A 19,235-nucleotide genomic window follows, 5' to 3' on the forward strand; every position below is an offset into this window, starting at 1 on the left:
AGAGAGGGAGAGAGTTTGGGGCCTGTTCCAAGATGGCCGACTTTTGCCTCCTGTTTCCGCGCTGTGTCTCTAAACTAAACTAGCTTGTGAACGGGCGATCGCTGGTCCTCGCGGACTGAGTCCTAAATGGCCGACCCTTTATTCTTAAACTGTGTGTGGCCCTTGGTTCTGGACTCCCCCAACATGGGGAACATGTTTCCTGCATCTAGCCTGTCCAATTCCTTAAGGATTGTATATGTTTCTATAAGATCCTCGCTCATCCTTCTAAATTCCAGGAATTATCATGAAGTCATTTATGTTTCAGGGAAGAAAGTGGATCCGGAAATGGAAGAGATTGTGAAGAAAATCCAGAAATTAATTCAAGGTAACGATAGATATGATACGATACACTAACGTATCAGACGTTGGTGAGGCCGCATTTAGAGCATTGTGTTCAGTTCTGGGCACCGTGTTACAGGAAAGATATCGTCAAGCTTGAAAGGGTTCAGAGAAGATTTACGAGGATGTTTCCAGGACTCGAGGGGCCTGAGCTACAGGGAGAGGTTGGGGCAGGCTGGGACTCTATTCCCTGGAGCGCAGGAGGATGAGGGGCGATCTTATAGAGGTGTACAAAATCACGAGAGGAATAGATCGGGCAGAGTCTCTTGCCCAGAGTAGGGGAATCGAGGACCAGAGGACACAGGTTCAAGGTGAAGGGGAAAAGATTTAATAGGAATCTGAGGGGTAACTTTTCCACACAGAGGGTGGTGGGTGTATGGAACGAGCTGCCGGAGGAGGTAGTTGAGACAGGGACTATCGCAACGTTTAAGAAACATTTAGACAGGTGCATGGATAGGACAGGTTTGGAGGGATATGGGCCAAACGCGGGCAGGTGGGACTAGTGTAGATGGGGCATGTTGGCCGGTGTGGGCAGGTGGGACTAGTGTAGATGGGGCATGTTGGCCGGTGTGGGCAAAGGTGGGACTAGTGTAGATGGGGCATGTTGGCCGGTGTGGGACTAGTGTAGATGGGGCATGTTGGCCGCTGTGGGCAAAGGTGGGACTAGTGTAGATGGGGCATGTTGGCCGGTGTGGGCAAGTTGGGCCGATGGGCCTGTTTCCACTAGGGTTGCCAACTATCTCACTCCCAAATACGGGACAAGGTGACGTCTCGCCCCACGTGACCTCACCCAGCCAGCGGCCACATGCTCCCGCTCCACCAATGGCGGCCGCCCGGAACGGGAGGCGGGTTGCTATGCAACCTCCGTTAGGCGGCGCCCGGGCCTCTGGGCTACACTGTCCGGACCTACACTGTCCGGGCCTACACTGTCAGGGCCTACACTGTCCAGGCCTACAGTGTCGGGCCTACAGTGTCCGGGCCTACAGCGCCCCCCGGGCCTACACTGTCCTGGCTTACAGCATCCGGGCCTACACTGTCTGAGCCTACAGTGTCGGGCCTACACTGTCCGGGCCTACACTGTCCGGGCCTACACTGTCCGGACCTACACTGTCCGGGCCTACACTGTCCGGGCCTACACTTCCCGGGCCTACACTGTCCGGGCCTACAGTGTCCGGGCCTACACTGTCCGAGCCTACAGCGTCCGGGCCTAAGGCGTCCGGGCCTACGGCGTCCGGGCCTACGGCGTCCGGACCTACAGCGTCCGGGCATACAGCGTCCGGGCATACAGCGTCCGGGCCTACAGCGTCCGGGCCTACAGTGTCCGGGCCTACACTGTCCAGGCCTACAGCGTCCGGGCCTACACTATCCGGGCCTACACTGTCCGGGCCTACACTGTCCAGGCCTACACTGTCCGAGCCTACGGCGTCCGGACCTACGGCGTCCGGGCCTACGGCGTCCGGGCATACAGTGTCCGGGCCTACAGCGTCCGGGCCTACAGCGTCCGGGCCTACAGTGTCCGGGCCTACAGCGTCCAGGCCTACAGCGTCCGGGCCTACACTATCCGGGCCTACACTGTCCGGGCCTACACTGTCCAGGCCTACACTGTCCGAGCCGACAGTGTCCGGGCCTACAGTGTCCGGGCCTACGGCGCCCCCCGGGCCTAATGCATGACAAGGGCGAATGCACAGGATGTCCCGGCTAATACGGGACAGTTGGCAACCCTAGTTTCCACGCTGTATCACTCTGTGACGGCCAAGTCCACTACTGACCTGTCTGTTGGTCCATGTCTTGCAGAAAAGCAGGTGAGCGATGTGGCGATGAAAAGCCTACAGGATCGGCAGTCTGTGATGGAGACGGATCTAGAACATTGTAGGTTTACTCCCCCCCCCCCTCCTCCCCACCCCCTCCGCCCCCCCAACCCCTCCCAGAAAATCAACAGACAAAGAATATGGTTGATATTCAGCTTCTCTGGTAGTCCAAGATGCAATTGGGAAGATAGACACAAAATGCTGGAGTAACTCAGAGAGACTCTCTGGAGATTGGTGATGTTTCAGGTCAAGACCCTTCTTCAGACTCAATGGTTGGCGTTTCGGGTCGAGACCCTTCTTATAGACAATAGACAATAGGTGCAGGAGGAGGCCATTCGGCCCTTCGAGCCAGCACCGCCATTCAATGTGATCATGGCTGATCATTCTCAATCAGTACCCCGCTCCTGCCTTCTCCCCATACCCCCTGACTCCGCTATCCTTAAGAGCTCTATCCAGCTCTCTCTTGAAAGCATCCAGAGAATTGGCCTCCACTGCCTTCTGAGGCAGAGAATCCCACAGATTCACAACTCTCTGACTGAAAATGTTTTTCCTCATCTCTGTTCTAAATGAACTATATCTCTAAACTAAACTGCAGTTTTGTAGGTTAATTGGCTTGGTAAATGTAAAAAACATTGTCCCTAGGGTGTGTAGGATAGTGTTAGTGTGCGGGGATCGCTGGTCGGCGCGGATGGACTCGGTGGGGAAGGGATTGTGTTTCCACGTTGTGTCTCTAAACTAAACTAGTGTGTGAACGGGCGATCGCTGGTCGGCGCGGACGGACTCGGTGGGGAAGGGATTGTATTTCCTCGCTGTGTCTCCAAACTAAACTAAACTAAATAAAAGCTCTATAGTAAAAGAACAGAGTTTGGGGCCTGTTCCAAGATGGCCGACTTTTGCCTCCTGTTTCTGCGCTGTATCTCTAAACTAAACTAGTGTGTGAACGAGCGATCGCTGGTCGGCGCCGACTCGGTGGGCCGAGGGGCCTGTTTCAAGATGGCCGACTTTTGCCTCCTGTTTCCGCGCTGTATCTCTAAACTAAACTATTGTGTGAACGGGCGATCGCTGGTCGGCGCGGACGGACTCGGTGGGCCGAAGGGCCTGTTTCCGCGCTGTGTCTCTAAACTAAAGTCGTGTGTGAATGTTTGAAGGAACTGCAGATAGCTGAAATAAAGCAGAGATATGATTATTTATTTAAGCTGTCGAGCTGCCAGAACTAAACTTGAGGGATCTGACTATCACATTGTGACCTTGCTTAAATTAGATTCAACTCATGTGCTGCCAATTTCCTGCATTTCTTATCTTCTCTCCGGCGGTTCAATTAGCAATATGGATCATGCCTGATTAATGGACAGTTAAAGATTAGCGATTTCCAAGAATAAAGAACGGTCCCATCCCAAAACGTCACCATCCGGTTTATCCAGAAATGCTGCCCGACCCTCTGAGTTACTCCAGCACTTTGTACCTGTCCACGTTCTCCACAGAGATGCTGCCCGACCCGCTGAGTTACTCCAGCACTTTGTACCTGTCCACGTTCTCCACAGAGATGCTGCCCGACCCGCTGAGTTACTCCAGCACTTTGTACCTGTCCACGTTCTCCACAGAGATGCTGCCCGACCCGCTGAGTTACTCCAGCACTTTGTACCTGTCCACAGAGATGCTGCCCGACCCGCTGAGTTACTCCAGCACTTTGTACCTGTCCACGTTCTCCACAGAGATGCTGCCCGACCCGCTGAGTTACTCCAGCACTTTGTACCTGTCCACGTTCTCCACAGAGATGCTGCCCGACCCGCTGAGTTACTCCAGCACTTTGTGCCTGTCCACATTCTCCACAGAGATGCTGCCCGACCCGCTGAGTTACTCCAGCACTTTGTGCCTGTCCACTTTCTCCACAGAGATGCTGCCCGACCCGCTGAGTTACTCCAGCACTTTGTACCTGTCCACGTTCTCCACAGAGATGCTGCCCGACCCGCTGAGTTACTCCAGCACTTTGTACCTGTCCACGTTCTCCACAGAGATGCTGCCCGACCCGCTGAATTACTCCACCACTTTGTGTCTATCTTCGATTTATACCAGCATCTGCCGTTCCTTCCTACACCACTATCTACCTGATTGGAGACCCTCGGACTATCTTTGATCGGACTTTATCTTGCACTAAACGTTATACACCGATCAGCCAAAACATTATGGCCACTGACAGGCAAAGTGAATAACATTGGTTATCTTGTTACAATGGCACCTGTCAAGGGGTGGGATACATTAGGCAGCAAGTGAACAGTCAGTTCTTGAAGTTGACGTGTTGGATGCAGGAGAAGTGGGCAGGAGTAAAGACCTGAGCGACTTTGACAAGGGCCAAATTGTTGTGGCCAGACGACTGGGTCAGAGCATCTCTGAAACGGCAAGGCTTGTGGGGTGCTCCCGGTCAGTCAGCAGTGGTAAGTACCGACCGACAGTGGTCTGAGGAGGGACAAACCACAAACCGGCGACAGGCAGGGTGTTGGGCGCCCAAGGCTCGTCGATGCGCGAGGGCAACGAAGGCTATCCCGTCCGGTCCGAGCCAATAGACAATAGACAATAGATGCAGGAGGAGGCCATTCGGCCCTTCGAGCCAGCACCGCCATTCAATGTGATCATGGCTGATCATTCTCAATCAGTACCCCGTTCCTGCCCTCTCCCCGTACCCCCTGACTCCGCTATCCTTAAGAGCTCTATCTAGCTCTCTCTTGAATGCATCCAGAGAATTGGCCTCCACTGCCTTCTGAGGTAGAGAATTCCACAGATTCACAACTCTCTGACTGAAAAAGTTTTTCCTCATCTCAGTTCTAAATGGCCGACCCCTTATTCTTAAACTGTGGCCCCTTGTTCTGGACTCCCCCAACATTGGGAACATGTTTCCTGCCTCTAACGTGTCCAGCCCCTTAATAATCTTATACGTTTCGATAAGATCTCCTCTCATCCTTCTAAATTCCAGTGTATACAAGCCTGGTCGCTCCAGTCTTTCAACATACGACAGTCCCGCCATTCCGGGAATTAACCTAGTGAACCTACGCTGCACGCCCTCAATAGCAAGAATATCCTTCCTCAAATTTGGAGACCAAAACTGCACACAGTACTCCAGGTGCGGTCTCACTAGGGCCCTGTACAACTGCAGAAGGACCTCTTTGCTCCTATACTCAACTCCTCTTGTTATGAAGGCCAACATTCCATTGGCTTTCTTCACTGCCTGCTGTACCTGCATGCTTCCTTTCAGTGACTGATGCACTAGGACACCCAGATCTCGTTGTCGACAGAAGGTCGACTGTGGCACAAGTCACAGAAAATGTTAACGGTGGTCGCGGGAGGAATGTGTCACAATACACAGTGCATCGCACCCTGCTGCGTATGGGGCAGCACACGGAGGACCAACAGCATATTAGGCAGGCGGGCGTAATGTTTAGGCTGATCGGTGTACCTTTTATCATGTATTGTGTCATCTGTGGATTGTAATCGTGTGCAGTCGTTCTGCTGACTAGATAGCACTCAACAACAGCTTTTCACTGTACCTCGGTACACGTGACAATAAACTCAACTATTTCTTCCTTGTTCACAGTGAACCAGGAGATCTACTGTTTGGCAACGGCGTGCAACATGAAAGAAGGTATGATATTGCCCAGTGTGCTCACAGGTCTCTCTGCTGGAGTTTAGAAGATCGCGCGGGGGGGGGGGGGGGGGGAGGGCCTCATTGAAACGTTCACCGAACAGTGAGCGGCCTGGATAGAGTGGATGTGGAGAGGATGTTTCCACTAGTGGGAGAGTCTGGGACCAGAGGGCGCGGCCTCAGAATTAAAGGACGTTCTTTTAGAAAGGAGGCGAGGAGGGACTTGTTTAGTCAGAGGGCGGTGAATCTGCGGAACTCATTGCCACAGGAGGCTGTGGATAGGGGTTGCCAACTATCCCACTCCCAAATACGGGACAAGGTGACGTCACCGCCCCCACGTGACCTCACCCAACCAGTGGCCACGGGCTCCCGCTCCACCAATGGCGGCCGCCCGGGCCGGGAGGCGGGTTGCTAGGCAACCTCCGTCAGGCGGCACCCAGGCCTCCGGGCCTACACTGTCCGGGCCTACAGTGTCCAGAGCTACAGTGTCCGGGCCTACACTGTCCAGAGCTAAAATGTCGGAAACCTAGAGTGTCGGGACGTACAACACTCCCTGTCTACCTGTGACGCCACTTTCAGGGGACTGTGTGTACCTGTGCTCCTAGATCCCTCTGCTCCACAACACTCCCTGTCTACCCGTGACGCCACACTTTCAGGGAACTGTGTACCTGCGCTCCTAGAACCCTCTGCTCCACAACACTCCCTGTCTACCTGGGAACTGTGTACCTGCGCTCCTAGATCCCTCTGCTCTACAACACTCCCTGTCTACCTGGGAACTGTGTACCTGCGCTCCTAGATCCCTCTGCTCTACAACACTCCCTGTCTACCCGTGACGCCACACTTTCAGTGAACTGTGTACCTGCGCTCCTAGGTCCCTCTGCTCTACAACACTCCCTGTCTACCTGTGATGCCACTTTCAGGGGAACTGTGTACCTGTGCTCCTAGATCCCTCTGCTCTACAACACTCCCTGTCAACCTGTGACGCCACACTTTCAGGGAACTGTGTACCTGCGCTCCTAGATCCCTCTGCTCTACAACACTCCCTGTCTACCTGGGAACTGTGTACCTGCGCTCCTAGATCCCTCTCTGCTCTACAACACTCCCTGTCTACCTGGGAACTGTGTACCTGCGCTCCTAGATCCTTCTGCTCTACAACACTACCCAGAGGCCTACCATTCACTCTGTAGGTCCTGCCCTTGTTAGACATCCCAAAATGTAACACCTCACACTTCTCCGTATTAAATTCCATCAACCATTCCTCTGCCCACCTGGCCAATCGATCCAGATCCTGCTGCAATCGTTCACAACCATCTTCACGATCTGCAAAACCACTAACTTTTGTATCATCGGCCAACTTGCTTATCCTGGCCCTGTATGTTCTCAACTATGATTCTAAATGTGGGGAATTGGCAGCACATGACTTGAATCTAATTTAAGCAAAGTCCTGTGATAGTCAAATCCTTCCAGTTCAGTTCTGGCAGCTCGACAACGCAAATAAATCCGAGATATTATGATATTCCCTACACAAGGCACCTGATTAGTTTGGTGTCGTTGGGTCTAAAACTCCTTCACGCCGACCAGCGATCGCCCGTTCACACAGTAGTTTAGTTTAGAGACTCAGCGCGGAAACAGGAGGCAAAAGTCGGCCATCTTGAAACAGGCCCAACGGCCCACCGAGTCCGCGCCGACCAGCGATCGCCCGTTCACACACTAGTTTAGTTTAGAGATACAGTATGGAAATAGGAGGCAAAAGTCGGCCATCTTGAAACAGGCCCTACGGCCCACCGAGTCCGCGCCGACCAGCGATCGCCCGTTCACACACTAGTTTAGTTTAGAGATACAGTATGGAAACAGGCCCTTCGGCCCACCGAGTCCGCGCCGACCAGCGATACCCGCACACTAACAATATCCTACTCACACCAGGGACAATTGACACCATTCAGAAGCCAATTAACCTACAAACCTGGACATCTTTGGAGTGTGGGAGGAAACCGGAGCACCCGTAGAAAACCCACGCAGGTCACGGGGAGAAGGTGCAAACTCCGTATAGACCGCGCCCGTAGTCAGGATCAAATCCGGGTCTCCAGCAAAGAATCCCACAGATTCACCGCCCTCTGACTGAAGAAATTCCTCCTCATCTCCGTCCTTTAATTCTGAGGCTGTGCCCTCTGGTCCCAGACTCTCCCACTAGTGGAAACATCCTCCCCACATCCACTCTATCCAGGCCGCTCACTGTTCTGTACGTTTCAATGAGGCCCTCCCCCCTCGTTCTTCTAAACTCCAGCGAGTACAGGCCCAGTGCCGACAAACGCTCATCGTACGTTAACCCACTCGTTCCTGGGGTGGTTCTTGTAAACCTCCTCTGGACCCTCTCCAGAGCCAGCACGTCCTTCCTCAGATATGGGGCCTAAAATTGCTCGCAATACTCCAAATCCGGCCTCACCAGCCAGCGCCTTATAGAGCCTCAGCATTACCTGTGCAGATGCTGGTTTAAACAAAGACACAAAGTGCTGGAGTAACTCAGCGGGTCGGGCAGCATCTCTGGAGAGAAGGAACGGGTGACGTTTCGGGTCGAGACCCTTCTTCAGACTCTGCGTCTCGACATTCAGCATTACATCCCTGTTTTTGTGATCTAGCCAGGGGTTGCCAACTTCCTCACTCCCAAATAAGGGACAAGGTGACGTCACCGCCCCGCGCCCCGCGCCCCATGTGACCTCACCCAGCCAGCGACCACGCGCTCCCGCTCCACCAATGGCGGCCGCCCGGGACGGGAGGTGGGTTGCTATGCAACCTCAGTTTGACGGCCTCCGGGCCTAGACTGTCCGGGCCTACAGTGTCCGGGCCTACAGTGTCCGGGCCTACAGTGTCCGGGCCTACACTGTTCGGGCCTACACTGTCCGGCCCTACACTGTCTGGGCCTACAGCGTCCGGGCCTACAGTGTCCAGGCTTACAGCGTCCAGGCCTACAGTGTCCGGGCCTACAGCGTCCGGGCCTACAGCGTCCGGGCCTACAGTGTCGTGGCCTACACTGTCCGGGCCTACAGTGTCCGGGCCTACAGTGTCCGAGCCTACAGTGTCTGGGCCTACAGTGTCTGGGCCTACAGTGTCTGGGCCTACAGTGTCCGGCACTACAGTGTCTGGGCCTACAGCATCCAGGCCTACAGCGTCCGGGCCTACAGCGTCCGGGCCTACAGTGTCTTGGCCTACAGTGTCCGGGCCTACAGCGTCCGGGCTTACAGTGACCGGGCCTACAGTGTCCGGGCCTACAGTGACCGGGCCTACAGTGACCGGGCCTACAGTGTCTGGGCCTACAGTGTCCGGGCCTACACTGTCCGGGCCTACACTGTCCGGGCCTACAGCGTCCGGGACTACAGTGTCCGAGCCTACAGCGTCCGGGCCTACAGCGTCCTGGCCTACAGCGTCCGGGCCTACAGCGTCCGGGCCTACAGCGTCCGGGCCTACAGCTTCCGGGCCTACAGCGTCCGGGCCTACAGCGTCCGGGCTTACAGTGACCGAGCCAACAGCGTCCGGGCCTACAGTGTCCGGGCCTACAACGCCCTCCGGGCCTAATACGGGACAAGGGCGGTCCCGTACGGGACAAACCAATTTAGCCCAAAATACAGGATGTCCCGGCTAATACGGGACAGTTGGCCACCCTATTTCTAGCCCTCTCAAAATAAATGCTAGCAATTCACCAGACTCTCTTTCTGCAGCACCAACGCTCATCTTGATGACTTATTTCCTGTTTTAGATTTTCTTTGGAAACTCCGTCTGTATCGAAATCGTTGCCTGACTTGACATTGCCTGCAGACTGCATTCCTTAAATGCCGTCCAATTTTGTGAAGCGTCCAATCTTTCTCGCAGAACGCGATGGTTCTCCTTCTGAGTTTCAGCAGCCGTGAAATGTGAGCATTCCTCCAGGAATGTTCCTTTCCCGATGGAATGTGTGCCTTGAAAGGCCTGGATAGAGTGGATGTGGAGAGGATGTTTCCACTAGTGGGAGAGTCTGGGACCAGAGGGCACGGCCTCAGAATTAAAGGACATTCCTTTAGGAAGGAGATGAGGAGGAATTTGAGAGGAGATCTTATCGAAACGTATAAGATTATTAAGGGGTTGGACACGTTAGAGGCAGGAAACATGTTCCCAATGTTGGGGGAGTCCAGAACCAGGGGCCACAGTTTAAGAATAAGGGGTCGGCCATTTAGAATTGAGATGAGGAAAAACTTTTTCAGTCAGAGAGTTGTGAATCTGTGGAATTCTCTGCCTCAGAAGGCAGTGGAGGCCAATTCTCTGAATGCATTCAAGAGAGAGCTGGATAGAGCTCTTAAGGATAGCGGAGTCAGGGGGTATGGGGAGAAGGCAGGAACGGGGTACTGATTGAGAATGATCAGCCATGATCACATTGAATGGCGGTGCGTACAGGCTCGAAGGGCCGAATGGCCTCCTCCTGCACCTATTGTCTATTGTCTATTAATTTCTTTAGTCAGAGGGCGGTGAATCTGTGGGATTCTTTGCCACAGACGGCCATGGAGGACAAGTCAGTGGATAGATAGATTCTTGATTAGTACAGGGGTCAGGGAGATGAGGAGAAATTCCCCAAAATTCATCTGCAATTTGTAATAATTAAGGCAAACTCAATGAGGCACGGATTCGGTGGGCCGAAGGGCCTGTTTCCATACTGTACGTCTAAACTAAACTAGTGTGTGAACGGGCGATCGCTGGTCAGCGCGGACTCGGTGGGCCGAAGGGCCTGTTTCCATACTGTACGTCTAAACTAAACTCATTTATTTCAAGAGGGCTTGTATACACAAACAGGGATGTAATGCTGAGACTCTATAAGGTGCTGATCAGGCCCCATTTGGAGTTACGTGAGCAGTTTTGGGCTCCACAGTGAATGGCGGTGCTGGCTCGAAGGGCTGAATGGCCTACTCCTGCATCTATTGTCTAATGTCTATTGTCTATTGTTCTTTACCTCTCCACATCACCGTCTGTTTCCCTTATCCCTAACCAGTGTGAAGAAGGGTCTCGACCCGAAACGTCACCCATTCCTTCTCTCCAGAGATGCTGCCCGACCCGCTGTGTTACTCCAGCACTTTGTACCTGTCCACGTTCTCCACAGAGATGCTGCCCGACCCGCTGAGTTACTCCAGCACTTTGTACCTGTCCACGTTCTCCACAGAGATGCTGCCCGACCCGCTGAGTTACTCCAGCACTTTGTACCTGTCCACGTTCTCCACAGAGATGCTGCCTGACCCGCTGAGTTACTCCAGCATTTTGTACCTGAATGAATGAATAAGTTTATTGGCCAAGTATGTGCAGATACAAGGAATGTGCCTTGGTGCTCCGCTCACAAATGACAACACAAACATACAGTTAACAATTAAGAATAAAGCATAAACACATCAAAACAATAAGGATACAACATTGCGCTCTAAACATATGGGTGAAAATAAACAATAGACAACAGACAATAGGTGCAGGAGGAGGCCATTCGGCCCTTCGAGCCAGCACCGCCATTCAATGTGATCATGGCTGATCATTCTCAATCAGTACCCCGTTCCTGCCTTCTCCCCATACCCCCTGACTCCGCTATCCTTAAGAGCTCTATCCAGCTCTCTCTTGAATGCATTCAGAGAATTGGCCTCCACTGCCTTCTGAGGCAGAGAATTCCACAGATTCACAACTCTCTGACTGAAAAAGCTTTTCCTCATCTCAGTTCTAAATGGCCGACCCCTTATTCTTAAACTGTAGCCCCTGGTTCTGGACTCCCCCATCATTGGGAACATGTTTCCTTCCTCTAACGTGTCCAACCCCTTAATAATCTTATACGTTTCGATAAGATCCCCTCTCATCCTTCTAAATTCCAGTGTATACAAGCCCAGTCGCTCCAGTCTTTCAACATATGACAGTCCCGCCATTCCGGGAATTAACCTACGCTGCACGCCCTCAATAGCAAGAATATCCTTCCTCGACTTTGGAGACCAAAACTGCACACAGTACTCCAGGTGCGGTCTCACTAGGGCCCTGTACAACTGCAGAAGGACCTCTTTGCTCCTATACTCAACTCCTCTTGTTATGAAAGATGATCTTGCCTGCTCGCTTCCTGGCCCTTGCAGTGTACAGTCCATCAATGGGGGGGGGAAGGTTGCAGCCAACAACCTTCTCAGCTGTGCGAACGATGCGTTGCAGCCTCCGGATGTGGTGCTTGGTGGCTGAGCCAAACCAGACCATGATGGAGAAGGTGAGGACGGACTCAATGATGGCAGTATAGAATTGGACCATCGTTGTCTGTGGCCGATTGTGTTTCCTCAGTTGCCGGAGGAAGTACATCCTCTGTAGGTTCACTAGGTTAATTCCCGGAATGGCGGGACTGTCGTATGTTGAAAGGCTGGAGCAATTAGGCTTGTATACACTGGAATTTAGAAGGATGAGGGGGGATCTTATTGAAACATATAAGATAATTAGGGGATTGGACACATTAGAGGCAGGAAACATGTTCCCAATGTTGGGGGAGTCCAGAACAAGGGGCCACAGTTTAAGAATAAGGGGTCGGCCATTTAGAACGGAGATGAGGAAAAACTTTTTCAGTCAGAGAGTTGTGAATCTGTGGAATTCTCTGCCTCAGAAGGCAGTGGAGGCCAGTTCGTTGGATGCTTTCAAGAGGGAGCTGGATAGAGCTCTTAAGGATAGCGGAGTGAGGGGGTATGGGGAGAAGGCAGGAACGGGGTACTGATTGAGAGTGATCAGCCATGATCGCATTGAATGGCGGTGCTGGCTCGAGGGGCTGAATGGCCTACTCCTGCACCTATTGTCTATTGTCTATTGTCTATTGGGCCTTGTTGACTGTGGACTAAGATTATGTGAGAGGATAATCCCCAGAGATGCTGCCTGTCCCGCCGAATTACGCCAGCTTTTCGTGTCTATCTTTGGCCACCAAGTGGGGTCCTTCATAAAGACGTCAGTTAATGAGTTCAAGGTTGAGACGTCTCCTCTCCTCTGTCTTGCAGAATGTGCTGTTCTAATAAATTATCGGGAAAACATAGTGAACCACATTTCCTCATCGTGATATTTATAATATTTTTAACATCGAAACATAGAAAATAGGTGCAGGAGGAGGCCATTCGGCCCTTCGAGCATGTACGCACCGCCATTCTATATGATCGCGGCTGATCATCCACAATCAGCAACCCGTGCCTGCCTTCTCCCCCTATCCCTTGATTCCGCTAGCCTCTAGAGCTCTATCTAACTTTCTTTTAAATTCATCCAGTGAATCGGCCTCCACTGCCCTCTGTGGCAGAGAATCCCACACATTCACAACCCTCTGGGTGAAATGATTCCCCTCATCTCAGTTCTAAATGGCCTCCCCTTTATTCTTAGACTGTGTGTGGCCCCTGGTTCTGGACTCCCCCAACATTGGGAACATTTTTCCTGCATCTAGCTTGTCCAGACCTTTTATAATTTTATACATCTCTATAAGATTCCCCTCTCATCCTTCCAAACTCCAGTGAATACAAGCCCAGTCTTTCCAATCTTTCCTCGTATGACAGTCCCGCCATCCCAGGGATTAATCTCGTTTTCACTCTTTGCAATTCAGTCTATCAGAATATTGGGCGGCTTTCCATCGTCTCCATCTACACCTCACGCTGCCTCGGCAAGGCCAGCAGCCCAGACCATCGCACGCACGCACAAACAAACCAACCTCCTCTTCCATCGCCTCCGTCTACACCTCACGTTGCCTCGGCAAGGCCAGCAGCAGAATCAAGGACCAGTCTCACCCCGGTCACTCCCTCTCCTCCCCTCTCCCATCGGGGCAAGAGGTACAGAAGTGTGGAGACGCACACCTCCAGATTCTTCCCGGCTGTTATCAGGCAACTGAACCATCCTACCACAACCAGAGAGCAGTGCTGAACTACTATCTACCTCTTTGGAGACCCTCGGACTATCCTTGATCGGACTTTGCTGGCTTTACCTTGCACTAAACGTTATTCCCTTGTCCTGTATCTGTACATTGTGGACTGCTCGATTGTAATCATGGGCTTGTAGTCACTGGAGTTTGAAAGGATGAGTGGGGATCTTACAGAGACGTATAAAATGATAAAAGGACTGGACAAGCTAGATGCAGGAAACGTGTTCCCAATGTTGGGGGAGTCCAGAACCAGGGGCCACACAGTCTAAGAATAAAGGGGAGGCCATTTGGAACTGAGATGAGGGGAATCTTTTTCACCCAGAGAGTTGTGAATGTGTGGGATTCTCTGCCACAGAGGGCAGTGGAGGCCGATTCACTGGATGAATTTAAAAGAAAGTTAGATAGAGCTCTAGGGGCGAGTGGAATCAAGGGGTATGGGGAGAAGGCAGGAACGGGGTACTGATTGTGGATGATCAGCCATAATCATATAGAATGGTGGTGGTAGCTCGAAGGGCCGAATGGCCTCCTCCTGCACCTATTTTCTATGTTTCGATGTTAAAAATACTATAAATATCACGATGAGGAAATGTAGTTCACTATGTTATTGAATGGCAGAATAGACTTGATGGGCCGAATGGCCTAATTTCTACTCCCATCACTGTAATCATGTAAGGTCATAAAGAATAGGAATAGAATTAGGCCATTCGGCCCAACGAGTCCACTCCGCCATTCAATCACGGCTGGTCTATCTCTCCCTCCCGACCCCATTCTCCTGCCTTCTCCCCATAACCCCTGACACCCGCACTGATCAACAATCTGTCTATCTCTGCCTTAAAAACACCCACTGACTTGTGGCCTCCACGGCCGTCTGTGGCAAAGAATCCCACAGATTCACCGCCCTCTGGCTAAAGAAATCCCCCCTCGTCTCCTTCCTAAAGGAACGCTCTTTAATTCTGAGGCCGTGCCCTCTGGTCCCAGACTCTCCCACTAGTGGAAACATCCTCTCCACATCCACTCTATCCAGGCCGCTCGCTGTTCTGTACGTTTCAATGAGGCCCTCCCCCCCCGCGCGATCTTCTAAACTCCAGCGAGTACAGGCCCAGTGCTGACAAACACTCATCGTACGTTAACCCACTCATTCCTGGGATCATGTTTCACTGTAGCTTTTCACTGTACCTCGGTACACGTGACAATAAACCAAACTGAAGACTAATTTGAGGAAGGACGTCCTTGCTATTGAGGCAGTGCAGCGTAGGTTCATCAGGTTAATCCCCGGGATGGCGGGACTGTCGTACGAGGAAATATTGGAAAGACTGGGCTTGTATTCACTGGAGTTTAGAAGGATGAGGGGGGATCTTATAGAGACGTATCAAATTATAAAGGGACTGGACAAGCTAGATGCAGGAAAAATGTTCCCGATGTTGGGGGAGTCCAGAACCAGGGGCCACACAGTCTAAGAATAAAGGGGAGGCCATTTAAAACTGAGGTGAGAAGAAACTCGTGTAGGAAAATAACTGCAGATGCTGGTACAAATCGAAGGTATCACGAAATGCTGGAGTAACTCAGCGGGTCGGGCAGCATCTAGGAGAGAAGGAATGGGTGACGTTTCGGGTCGAGACCCTTCTTCAGACTGATGTCAGGGGGGGCGGGACAAAGATAGGATATAGGTGGAGACAGGAAGACAGTGGGAGAACTGGGAAGGGGGAGGGGAAGAGAGGGACAGAGGAGCTATCTATGTGCATACCGCTGCCCAAGCGAAATATGAGGTGCTGTTCCTCCAGTGTCCAGGCTTACAGCGTCCAGTCCTACAGTGTCCGGGCCTACAGCGTCCGGGCCTACAGCGTCCGGGCCTACAGTGTCGTGGCCTACACTGTCCGGGCCTACAGTGTCCGGGCCTACAGTGTCTGAGCCTACAGTGTCTGGGCCTACAGTGTCTGGGCCTACAGTGTCTGGGCCTACAGTGTCCGGGCCTACAGTGTCTGGGCCTACAGCATCCAGGCCTACAGCGTCCGGGCCTACAGCGTCCGGGCCTACAGTGTCTTGGCCTACAGTGTCCGGGCCTACAGCGTCCGGGCTTACAGTGACCGGGCCTACAGTGTCCGGGCCTACAGTGACCGGGCCTACAGTGACCGGGCCTACAGTGTCTGGGCCTACAGTGTCCGGGCCTACACTGTCCGGGCCTACACTGTCCGGGCCTACAGCGTCCGGGACTACAGTGTCCGAGCCTACAGCGTCTGGGCCTACAGCGTCCTGGCCTACAGCGTCCGGGCGTACAGTGTCCGGGCCTACAGCGTCCGGGCCTACAGCTTCCGGGCCTACAGCGTCCGGGCCTACAGCGTCCGGGCTTACAGTGACCGAGCCAACAGCGTCCGGGCCTACAGTGTCCGGGCCTACAACGCCCTCCGGGCCTAATACGGGACAAGGGCGGTCCTGTACGGGACAAACCAATTTAGCCCAAAATACAGGATGTCCCGGCTAATACGGGACAGTTGGCCACCCTATTTCTAGCCCTCTCAAAATAAATGCTAGCAATTCACCAGACTCTCTTTCTGCAGCACCAACGCTCATCTTGATGACTTATTTCCTGTTTTAGATTTTCTTTGGAAACTCCGTCTGTATCGAAATCGTTGCCTGACTTGACATTGCCTGCAGACTGCATTCCTTAAATGCCGTCCAATTTTGTGAAGCGTCCAATCTTTCTCGCAGAACGCGATGGTTCTCCTTCTGAGTTTCAGCAGCCGTGAAATGTGAGCATTCCTCCAGGAATGTTCCTTTCCCGATGGAATGTGTGCCTTGAAAGGCCTGGATAGAGTGGATGTGGAGAGGATGTTTCCACTAGTGGGAGAGTCTGGGACCAGAGGGCACGGCCTCAGAATTAAAGGACATTCCTTTAGGAAGGAGATGAGGAGGAATTTGAGAGGAGATCTTATCGAAACGTATAAGATTATTAAGGGGTTGGACACGTTAGAGGCAGGAAACATGTTCCCAATGTTGGGGGAGTCCAGAACAAGGGGCCAGTTTAAGAATAAGGGGTAGGCCATTTAGAATTGAGATGAGGAAAAACTTTTTCAGTCAGAGAGTTGTGAATCTGTGGAAATCTCTGCCTCAGAAGGCAGTGGAGGCCAATTCTCTGAATGCATTCAAGAGAGAGCTGGATAGAGCTCTTAAGGATAGCGGAGTCAGGGGGTATGGGGAGAAGGCAGGAACGGGGTACTGATTGAGAATGATCAGCCATGATCACATTGAATGGCGGTGCGTACAGGCTCGAAGGGCCGAATGGCCTCCTCCTGCACCTATTGTCTATTGTCTATTAATTTCTTTAGTCAGAGGGCGGTGAATCTGTGGGATTCTTTGCCACAGACGGCCATGGAGGACAAGTCAGTGGATAGATAGATTCTTGATTAGTACAGGGGTCAGGGAGATGAGGAGAAATTCCCCAAAATTCATCTGCAATTTGTAATAATTAAGGCAAACTCAATGAGGCACGGATTCGGTGGGCCGAAGGGCCTGTTTCCATACTGTACGTCTAAACTAAACTAGTGTGTGAACGGGCGATCGCTGGTCAGCGCGGACTCGGTGGGCCGAAGGGCCTGTTTCCATACTGTACGTCTAAACTAAACTCATTTATTTCAAGAGGGCTTGTATACACAAACAGGGATGTAATGCTGAGACTCTATAAGGTGCTGATCAGGCCCCATTTGGAGTTACGTGAGCAGTTTTGGGCTCCACAGTGAATGGCGGTGCTGGCTCGAAGGGCTGAATGGCCTACTCCTGCACCTATTGTCTAATGTCTATTGTCTATTGTTCTTTACCTCTCCACATCACCGTCTGTTTCCCTTATCCCTAACCAGTGTGAAGAAGGGTCTCGACCCGAAACGTCACCCATTTCTTCTCTCCAGAGATGCTGCCCGACCCGCTGAGTTACTCCAGCACTTTGTGCCTGTCCACGTTCTCCACAGAGATGCTGCCCGACCCGCTGAGTTACTCCAGCACTTTGTACCTGTCCACGTTCTCCACAGAGATGCTGCCCGACCCGCTGAGTTACTCCAGCACTTTGTGCCTGTCCACGTTCTCCACAGAGATGCTGCCCGACCCGCTGAGTTACTCCAGCACTTTGTACCTGTCCACGTTCTCCACAGAGATGCTGCCCGACCCGCTGAGTTACTCCAGCACTTTGTACCTGTCCACGTTCTCCACAGAGATGCTGCCCGACCCGCTGAGTTACTCCAGCACTTTGTACCTGAATGAATGAATAAGTTTATTGGCCAAGTATGTGCAGATACAAGGAATGTGCCTTGGTGCTCCGCTCACAAATGACAACACAAACATACAGTTAACAATTAAGAATAAAGCATAACCACATCAAAACAATAAGGATACAACATTGCGGTCTAAACATATGGGTGAAAATAAACAATAGACAACAGACAATAGGTGCAGGAGGAGGCCATTCGGCCCTTCGAGCCAGCACCGCCATTCAATGTGATCATGGCTGATCATTCTCAATCAGTACCCCGTTCCTGCCTTCTCCCCATACCCCCTGACTCCGCTATCCTTAAGAGCTCTATCCAGCTCTCTCTTGAATGCATTCAGAGAATTGGCCTCCACTGCCTTCTGAGGCAGAGAATTCCACAGATTCACAACTCTCTGACTGAAAAAGCTTTTCCTCATCTCAGTTCTAAATGGCCGACCCCTTATTCTTAAACTGTAGCCCCTGGTTCTGGACTCCCCCATCATTGGGAACATGTTTCCTGCCTCTAACGTGTCCAACCCCTTAATAATCTTATACGTTTCGATAAGATCCCCTCTCATCCTTCTAAATTCCAGTGTATACAAGCCCAGTCGCTCCAGTCTTTCAACATATGACAGTCCCGCCATTCCGGGAATTAACCTACGCTGCACGCCCTCAATAGCAAGAATATCCTTCCTCGACTTTGGAGACCAAAACTGCACACAGTACTCCAGGTGCGGTCTCACTAGGGCCCTGTACAACTGCAGAAGGACCTCTTTGCTCCTATACTCAACTCCTCTTGTTATGAAAGATGATCTTGCCTGCTCGCTTCCTGGCCCTTGCAGTGTACAGTCCATCAATGGGGGGGGGAAGGTTGCAGCCAACAACCTTCTCAGCTGTGCGAACAATCCGTTGCAGCCTCCAGATGTGGTGCTTGGTGGCTGAGCCAAACCAGACCACGATGGAGAAGGTGAGGACGGACTCAATGATAGCAGTATAGAATTGGACCATCGTTGCCTGTGGCAGATTGTGTTTCCTCAGTTGCCGCAGGAAATACATCCTCTGTAGGTTCACTAGGTTAATTCCCGGAATGGCGGGACTGTCGTATGTTGAAAGGCTGGAGCAATTAGGCTTGTATACACTGGAATTTAGAAGGATGAGGGGGGATCTTATTGAAACATATAAGATAATTAGGGGATTGGACACATTAGAGGCAGGAAACATGTTCCCAATGTTGGGGGAGTCCAGAACAAGGGGCCACAGTTTAAGAATAATGGG

General features: G+C 52.1%; 1 long non-coding RNA gene across 1 annotated transcript; it reads left to right on the forward strand.

Annotated features, from left to right (window-relative positions):
- Positions 1–303: 303 nt before the first annotated feature.
- Positions 304–5,821, forward strand: LOC144611127 (uncharacterized). Its single transcript, XR_013549480.1, has 3 exons — positions 304–364; positions 2,173–2,247; positions 5,773–5,821. It is a non-coding gene; the product is annotated as an uncharacterized LOC144611127 (long non-coding RNA).
- The last annotated feature ends 13,414 nt before the right edge of the window (positions 5,822–19,235 follow it).

Source organism: Rhinoraja longicauda, chromosome 39 (assembly GCF_053455715.1).
Source record: "Rhinoraja longicauda isolate Sanriku21f chromosome 39, sRhiLon1.1, whole genome shotgun sequence".
NCBI lineage: Eukaryota > Metazoa > Chordata > Chondrichthyes > Rajiformes > Arhynchobatidae > Rhinoraja > Rhinoraja longicauda.